Raw genomic sequence first — 8,635 nt, 5'->3', positions numbered from 1 at the left:
CGTTTCCTCTGTGAAGATGCTCCTATCCTGAAAGAGGATGAAACCGACCGGCAAGTGGTTGCTGCGGTTGATGCTTGGAAACATGCCGATTTCCTTTGCCGGAATTACATCTTGAACGGACTTGACAACACATTATACAACGTCTACAGTCCTATCAAGACAGCAAAGGAACTTTGGGAATCGTTGGAGAAAAAGTACAAACGGAAGATGCCGGCTCAAAAAAATTTGTGGTTGGCAGATTCCTAGATTTTGTAATGGTTTATTCAAAAACTGTGATCAGCCAAACTTAAGATTTCCAACTCATTCTGTATGATATTCACGCAGAAGGCATGTTTCTCAGTGAATCCTTCCAAGTTGCAGCCTTAATTGAAAAATTACCAAAAGGCTGGAAGGAATTCAAGAACTACCTCAAACACAAGCGCAAAGAAATTTCTATGGACGAATTAATTGTGCGTTTAAGAATTAAGGAGGACAACCGCAATTCTGAAAAGCGGGCTGGTAAGCATCCTATGGAGTCTAAGGTAAATGTGATGGAACATGCTTAAAAAACCAAGAAACGAAAGTCTTCTGAAGAAAGTTCATCACAAGGCTCTAAAGGGATGGAAAATAAAAAGTACAAGTTTAATGGCAAATGTTACATCTGTGACAAAGAGGGACATCGGGCGAAAGATTGCTGTAACAAAGGCAAAAGCAAAAGAAGAACAAGTAAGAAGCCTGCTCAAGCCCACATGACTGAAGTGGACAAGATTTCCAATGGTGTAGATGACATCAATCCTTCTGCAGTTGTTTCCGAGGCAAATCTTGTCGGAAATCCTAAAGAATGGTGGATGGACACTGGTGCTACTCGCCATATCTGTGCCGACAAAAAGATGTTCACATCTTATTCTACAGTGGACAATGGTGAGCAACTTTTTATGAGCAACTCCTCAACTTCTAAAGTTGAAGGACAAGGAAAGATTGTTCTCAAGATGACATCTGAAAAGAAACTCACTCTCACCAGTGTGCTGCATGTACCGGATATTCGCAAGAATCTTGTTTCCGGATCTCTGTTGAGTAAGAATGGGTTTAGGCTAGTATTTGAGAGTGATAAATTTATACTTACTAAGAATGGGATGTATGTAGGAAAAAGGTTACATGTCTGATGGCCTTTTCAAGTTAAATGTAATGACCATTGTACCCTCAGTTATTAATAATTATACATCTTCTTCTTACTTGCTTGAGTCTTCAAATTTATGGCATGGTAGACTAGGACATGTTCATTATAGATCTTTGCGTAGATTAATTAATATGAAATATTTACCTAAATTTGACATTGATTCAAATCATAAATGTGAAATTTGTGTTGATGCAAAATTATCTAAAACTCTTTTTCATTCAATTGAAAGAAGTACGGAATCACTTGAATTAATTCATAGTGACATTTGTGATTTTAAATCAATTCAAACTAGAGGTGGGAAAAAATATTTTATTACTTTTATAGATGACTATACTAGATATAGTTATGTTTATTTAATTCGAACCAAGGATGAAGCTTTGGAAACTTTCATTCAATATAAGAATGAAGTTGAAAATCAACTTGGTAAGAAAATCAAGAAACTTAGAAGTGATAGAGGTGGTGAATATGAATCATCTTTTGGTGAGTTTTGTAAAGAACATGGAATAATTCATCAAACCACCGCTCCTTACTCATCTCAGCAAAATGGAATTGCTGAAAGGAAAAATAGGACTTTAAAAGAAATGATGAATGCCATGTTAATCAGTTCTGGATTACCTCAGAACTTGTGGGGGGAAGCAATACTTTCTGCTAATTATATACTTAATAAAGTATCTTGGAAGAAAATAACCAAACACCTTATGAATTGTGGCATGGAAGAGTACTATCCTACAAATACTTAAAAGTGTGGGGGTATTTGGCTAAAGTGGCTATTCCTAGTCCTAAAAAGACTAAGATAAGTCCTAAGACCCTTGATTGCATTTTCATTGGTTATGCTAAGAATAGTAGTGCATATCGGTTTTTGATTCATAAATCAGAACATACCGAAATGCATGTAAATACTATTATTGAGTCAAGGCATGCATCATTCTTTAAACATGTATTTCCAAATAAGACTGGACAAGAGACTAGTAACAATAAAAGATCACATGATGTTATTACTAGTCAAGATCAAGAACATGATCAAGAACAAGAGCAAGAGTTAGACCAAAATGAGGAAGAGGAACCTAGGCGCAGTAAACGTGCTAGAACCTCAAAATATTTTGGTCCAGATTTCCTAACATTTTTGTTAGAAAATGAGCCTTTAACTTTTAAAGAGGCTATATCCAATCCTGAAGCTCCTTTATGGAAAGAAGCTATCAACAGTGAAGTTGAATCCATCTTGCAAAATCACACTTGGAAATCAGTAGATTTGCCACCAGGTTGTAAACCTCTTGAGTACAAGTAGATTTTCAAAAGAAAATTGAAAGCGGATGGATCAATAGACAAATACAAGGCAAGACTTGTGGTCAAAGGTTTTAGACAAAAAGAAGGTCTTGATTACTTTGACACATACTCACCGGTTACTAGAATAACATCCATTAGAATGCTAATTGCCATTGAATCTCTATACAATCTAGAAATTCATCAAATGGATGTGAAAATCGTTTTCTTAAATGGTGAGTTAAATGAAGAAAATTACATGGAACAACCAAAAGATTTTTCTGTTCCAAGAAAAGGAAATAAAGTGTGTAAATTGGTTAAAACATTATATGGTTTAAAACAAGCGCCAAAGCAATGGTATGAATGTGTAGATTTTTCTGTCACATTCATATAAATCATTATTGGAAGCTTAATGTACTTGATGAACTGTGCTCGCCCAGATATAGCTTATGCAGTAAGTAAATTAAGTAGATATACGAGTAATCCGGGAGTAGAACACTGGGAAGCAATTATAAGGGTTCTAAGATATCTCCGATTTACTCGTAACATTAGGCTTAATTATACAAGATATCCAGCAGTACTTGAAGGATACTGTGATGCAAATTGGATATCGGATACTAAAGACTCAAAGTCCACCAGTGGGTATGTCTTTACTCTCAGTGAGGTGGCGGTATCTTGGAAATCTTCTAAACAGACTTGCATTGCTAGGTCTACTATGGAATCAAAATTCATAACTTTAGGCAAAAACAGGAGAAGAGACAGAATGGCTTCGTCACTTCCTTGAAGATATTCCAATATGGCCAAAACCGGTGTCTGCTATATGCATACATTGCGACAGTCAATCAACTATAGGTAGAGCACAGAGTCATATGTATAATGGTAAGTCACGACACATTTGTCGTCGACATAACACCGTAAGACAACTACTCTCTAATGGAATTATTTCCATAGAATTTGTTAAGTCTAAAGACAACATAGCAGATCCACTAACCAAAGGGTTAGCAAGAGAGCTAGTTGAGAATTCATCAAAATGAATGAGACTAAAGCCTATTAAATAAAAGTTATCACAATGGCAACCCAACCTAGTTGACTAGAGATCCCAAGATCTAGGTTCAAAGGGACAACCGAGTTGTGAATGACTCAGAAGGATCACTGGGGAGTCTAACTCCTACCCATTTCTTTGATGAAATAGTGATGTCTTCTGCAGCGTTTGAGGTTAAGTAAAATTTTAATGATTCTTATATCTAGGTAAACTTAGTGAAGTATGGCAGGATACTCTTCATAAGAATCACCTATGTAAGTGTGAACTGGGCCAGTTCTATAAGATTTGTGAAGGGCTACAAGTCTATAGAGCACTCATGAAAAGACAAGGTTGTTTAGGGCCAAAATGAACACAATAGTGAGAACTAAACTGTGTTTGGGGATATACTGTGTGAGTTCTATTGTCTTGGTTTACACAAACGGCTGAACAGTTCAAGACATCATATTCACTGGTTAGCTAGTAAATCCGATAGTGTTTCACAAGGGAAGGTTCAAAGCCAAAAGCTACCTATCATTTGTAGAATATTTTCAATTTCTGTACTCTCTGTATTTAGATCATATTGTTGCAGTTTCTCTCCGCCAAATTCCATTCATGTGGGGGATTGTTGGAAAAATAGTTAATATAGACATATTTCGGGTCGACTTTAAGCCCAAAATTGAGTGGGCCCCGAACGTCTTTTGGGGCGGGTCCGAAGAGGTGAAGTGTTCCTTGCCTCGTGACAAATCAAACGGTGAAGACGGTTCGTCAAAACTATTTGTTAGTGAATGGGAACATGACGTCTTTTTCTGGTTCGTGGAATAGGAAATTTAAGGAAGTAAATGTGGGTTTCTTTGGAAAGGGTTGTCTCACATTGAAACTTTAAGAGAGTTTTGTTGAGTTTATAAGCTCTAGCCTACAACACTTGGGTTGGGCCCCAAGGGGCACCCCAAGTTTGTAGAATGGAGAAATTATAGACAAAATGAACCTTAGCCCAAATCACCACGCACGCGCTGTTGCCGCCGTCCGTCCGGCCGTGCCAGGCGCGGGTGTGGGTTGTGGGAAGGGTCGGTTCTTATATTAATTTTTTGGACAAAATTTATTTGAATTTTAAATTAAATTAAATTCAAATTTTGTGCCAAAAATTGAATTTGTTTTCTGTCTATATTTATCTCTTTCAGTCCGAAATTCCAAAACAGTCCAAACAGGTCTTACCTGTTGAACCCGAACAGGTTTATTTCGGACAGATTCAAATTTGGAAAAACTGCCCGGACAGGTTCAATACTGCAGCAGTTATCTGTTCGGTTACTATTTGCACCTATTCTTTTCAAATCACATCTGTTCATTCAAATTTGGAACCTATTCGGACGGCAGTGTTTGCCTATTTATACCCATCAATTCCAGCAGTCTTGGAGATCCATTTTCCTATCCGAAAACAGTCTGAAGTTTTTGTCTTGCTGTCCAAACTATTTTTGTCCGCATTATTCTACATTCTAGTTTTAGAATTAAATAAAGAGAGTATTAGAACACAGGTTTGGTTCGCCGAGCAAATTTGTTTGAAGTGCTTCTACAAATTTGTGAAGATCATTGTATATTGGGAGATAGACACCACTCAACCGCAAGCACCGAAGCGGGGCGAATATGTCTTAAGAACAGAGTGTTACACACTCGACTTGGTCTTTAATTATTGATTCGGTTCAACAAAATAAATTCTGTAAGTTTTATTTTTATTTTGTTTGAATTATTTCAATTTATTTTATTTACACAGAAGATTGTTCCAACAAGGTCCGGGTTCGAGCCCAGCTCGAGACCTTGGGTTTGGGCCTAGGTTGTGTGTTCTAGAGCCCAGATTGGCCTATCAGTCTTCTCAAGGTCTGACCAGAGGTCCGATGTTATTTTTTGTGGAAACAAAAAAAAAAATTAATGAAAAAAATAATCAGACCTAACTCCAGTTTGCCCTAAGTCCAAATCCAAGCCTAGACTCGTCTGCCATCGTCTGAAGCCCAAATACTCTTAGGGCTTGGGTTTAATTTTTTGACCTGTAGACCAGTCTGGATTTTGACAAATGCCCGAGCCCAAGTAAGTCGCGTCAGACTAAATTTACACCCTACAAATAGTGAATAAGGTTATAATTGTAAAATACATATGTATGGGCTCACCCGAGAGTAGTGAGCTTTAAAAAATATCGTGTGCCTGGAGTAATCGTCTCATTTGTGCAGTTTGACCCAAAAAATAAAGGATAAATTACAAATGCATCTCTTGAGATTTACTTAAAATACGAATTGGTCCTTATGATTTGAAAAATTACAAATATTTTATTGTCAGAATTTTTTATTTAACATAATTAATTAAAAAAATAAAATTTTTAACTGTTCACCTATACAATAATAAAATTATATGAATTATTAATTGAAATAAAATTTTAACATTATTAAATATTATTAATTAACTTAATGATTTATTAATAAAATGACCTATTTATTATGAAATTAAAAACCTTAGGAGGCATAATGTAATTTCTAAAATCACAGAGATAATTTATAATTTAAGTAAATCTCAAAAGATGTGTTTATAATTTATCTAAAAATAAAATAATTTTAAAATAAAAAAAAATAAAAAATCTCCCAGAAGACTCGCTGATGCACACTGTCTCTCTCTAGATCTCGTCTTATCTATGCCAGAGACTCCGAGGTGGACATCTCTCCATCTCACCACTGCAAGAAAACGACATACAAACAAACTATGATAATAATAGATAATTTCTAAATTTTTTATGAAAAAAAATATGTTAAAAAAATAAAAAAAAATAATGTGATAATTTGTCATAATTTTTTTGATTTTTTAATTAAAATATTTAGTTCCAACCGAGCTTTAATTTCTGTGAAGAAGCCAAATGTGTAATTAACTAATCAAATGATTAAAAAATTAAAAAACTAAAACACCACCTCACTTCCCAAATAAATCCATAATGTAATTTCTGTGAAGAAGCCAAATGTGTAAATAATCTTTAATCTTTTCTTCTTCCTCTACATAAAGATACATTAGATTAGATTGCCGCAACCTTTTGAATTTGTGGAATATAATAATCTTTAGGTAGACGATAGTCCTAATTTACCAAACAAACCTTAGCTGAGCCTCCAGGCATCATTTGAGCCCCAGTTTGGGAATCGGGTTAACTTTTTAATTTTTTGATTTTTTTGACTATTTTAACTTGGGCTAAAAAGTTTGATTTAGGAAGAATTTTTTGACTTTTTGACTTTTTTGACTTTTTTTGTGAGAGAAGAATGTAATGATTATGAGTTGGATGTGATATTTTGTTTTTGTGGCTAAAATAACATATTTCGTCTTTTGTAGCTAAAATAATCAAAAAAGTCCCGTTTAGCTCTTGCCAAACGGAGCTTGAGCAGTAAGGCCTCGTTTGGAACAGGTTAATTTAGTAACTTTTTGACTATTTGGTTAAAATATGAGCTAAAAAAAACTAATATGTTTAGGATGACTTTTTGACTTTTTACGAAAAAATGTGCAAAAAGTAGAGAGAAAAGAGAATCTTTGCCTTTTTGGTATGGGTTATTGACTTTTTGGCTAATTAGTAACTTTTTAATTTTTTGATTAAAATTGAGGGTTCCCAAACGAGGCTTAAGTTAGAATTTTTTTAACTATTTTAGTCACAAAAAAAATAAAATAGATTTTTTAACTTAATAAGATAAAATATTACATTAAATTTATAATCATTACATTCTTTTTCTCACAAAAAAAATTAAAAAGTCAAAAAAAACCTAAAACCTTTTCTAAATCAGACTTTTTAACCCAAAACTAAAATAACCCAAAAAATTAAAAATGCAACTCACTTTCCTAACGAACCCTCAAGGTCGAGTCTTTTTCCAAAGTAGTACTGAGAGACTTTTCTCAGTTCTCGAGGGTAATTTCGTAAACATCACGTCGATTCAAGTTTCCTTACGAGAGCTTCTATTTGCATACACCCATTACACTTTATGCACATCCTTTCAATAATTAATTTGTTCGAAAGTAGTATTTTGAAAATAAACAATTAGTTCGAAAGTAGCATTTCAAAAATTATCATTTCTTTCGATTGTAGAATTTCGAATTTTTTTCATTTTTTCGACATTTAACTTCCGAATGTGTTTATTGGAATTGTGTGTGATATTCATAATAGTAATTTCACTCAGAAATAAAATTATAGTAAAAATAATTCAGCTAGCTTGGTTTCATTTTTCTAAAAATATTTTTCAGAAAATTATACTTTCTTATTTTCCGTTTTTTTTTATTTTTACTGAACTTTTTTAATATTTTAAACAATTTTTTTACTTTTTAGACACACCTAACATAAATACACATAAAAAGTAAAAAAAATCTTTTAAAAATTCACTAAATACTAAAAATATGGGGAAAAAAATACAAGAATTCAGTACATTTTTTTGTATTTTTATGTATTTATTAATTTTAAAATATTTTTTTTATAATTTTTTTATTTTTTAGATATAAGTAAGGTGTATCTAAAAAAATAAAAATAAAATTTTAAAAATATCCACTAAAAATTAAAAAATATAAAAATTAAAAACTCAACTTTTAAAAAATTTAATCTAAAAAATTTAGAGGTTTTTTTTTTAAGGTCCTTGATATTATGATTTTATAGCATAAAGGACATCAAATATTTTTATGATGTCTAAGGTCCATCAACAATATTTTCATAATATCTAAGGTCCCTCAACCTTGATCCAGAGAAATTTCAGTCCAGAGAAAATTGGTGCAGAGAAATTTCAGTCCAGAGAAAATTGGTCCAGAGAAAAATACATGAAAATTTCTCTGACTTTACCAGCCTTCAATTGGTCAAAATGAATCCAGAGAAATTTGAAAACCAAGAGAAAGTTTGGTTCATTGTTTTCATGAACCAATTCTTTTACATGAATGATAACAGAGTTACCAATATCAGTCATCCAAACACATTACATGACCCTAACTACAACTAGTTTTGCAGCTCCACCATTTTGAGGGAACACAATCAACATATGGACACTATTCGCAGTACTTGTTCACATTTACGTCATGAAGAATTGCAACAATAACTCCTGCAAGTTTGCATATTGAAGAGACTTCTCTTATAAAATCCCATCTAAAAAAACAAACACTATATGATGCAGAAAGATAACGAGTTATAGAAACAAATATAAAAAAAATAAAAA

This window comes from Camellia sinensis, chromosome 3, assembly GCF_055761805.1.
Source record: "Camellia sinensis isolate YWXY chromosome 3, ASM5576180v1, whole genome shotgun sequence".
Lineage (NCBI taxonomy): Eukaryota > Viridiplantae > Streptophyta > Magnoliopsida > Ericales > Theaceae > Camellia > Camellia sinensis.
This window is presented reverse-complemented; position numbering follows the sequence as displayed.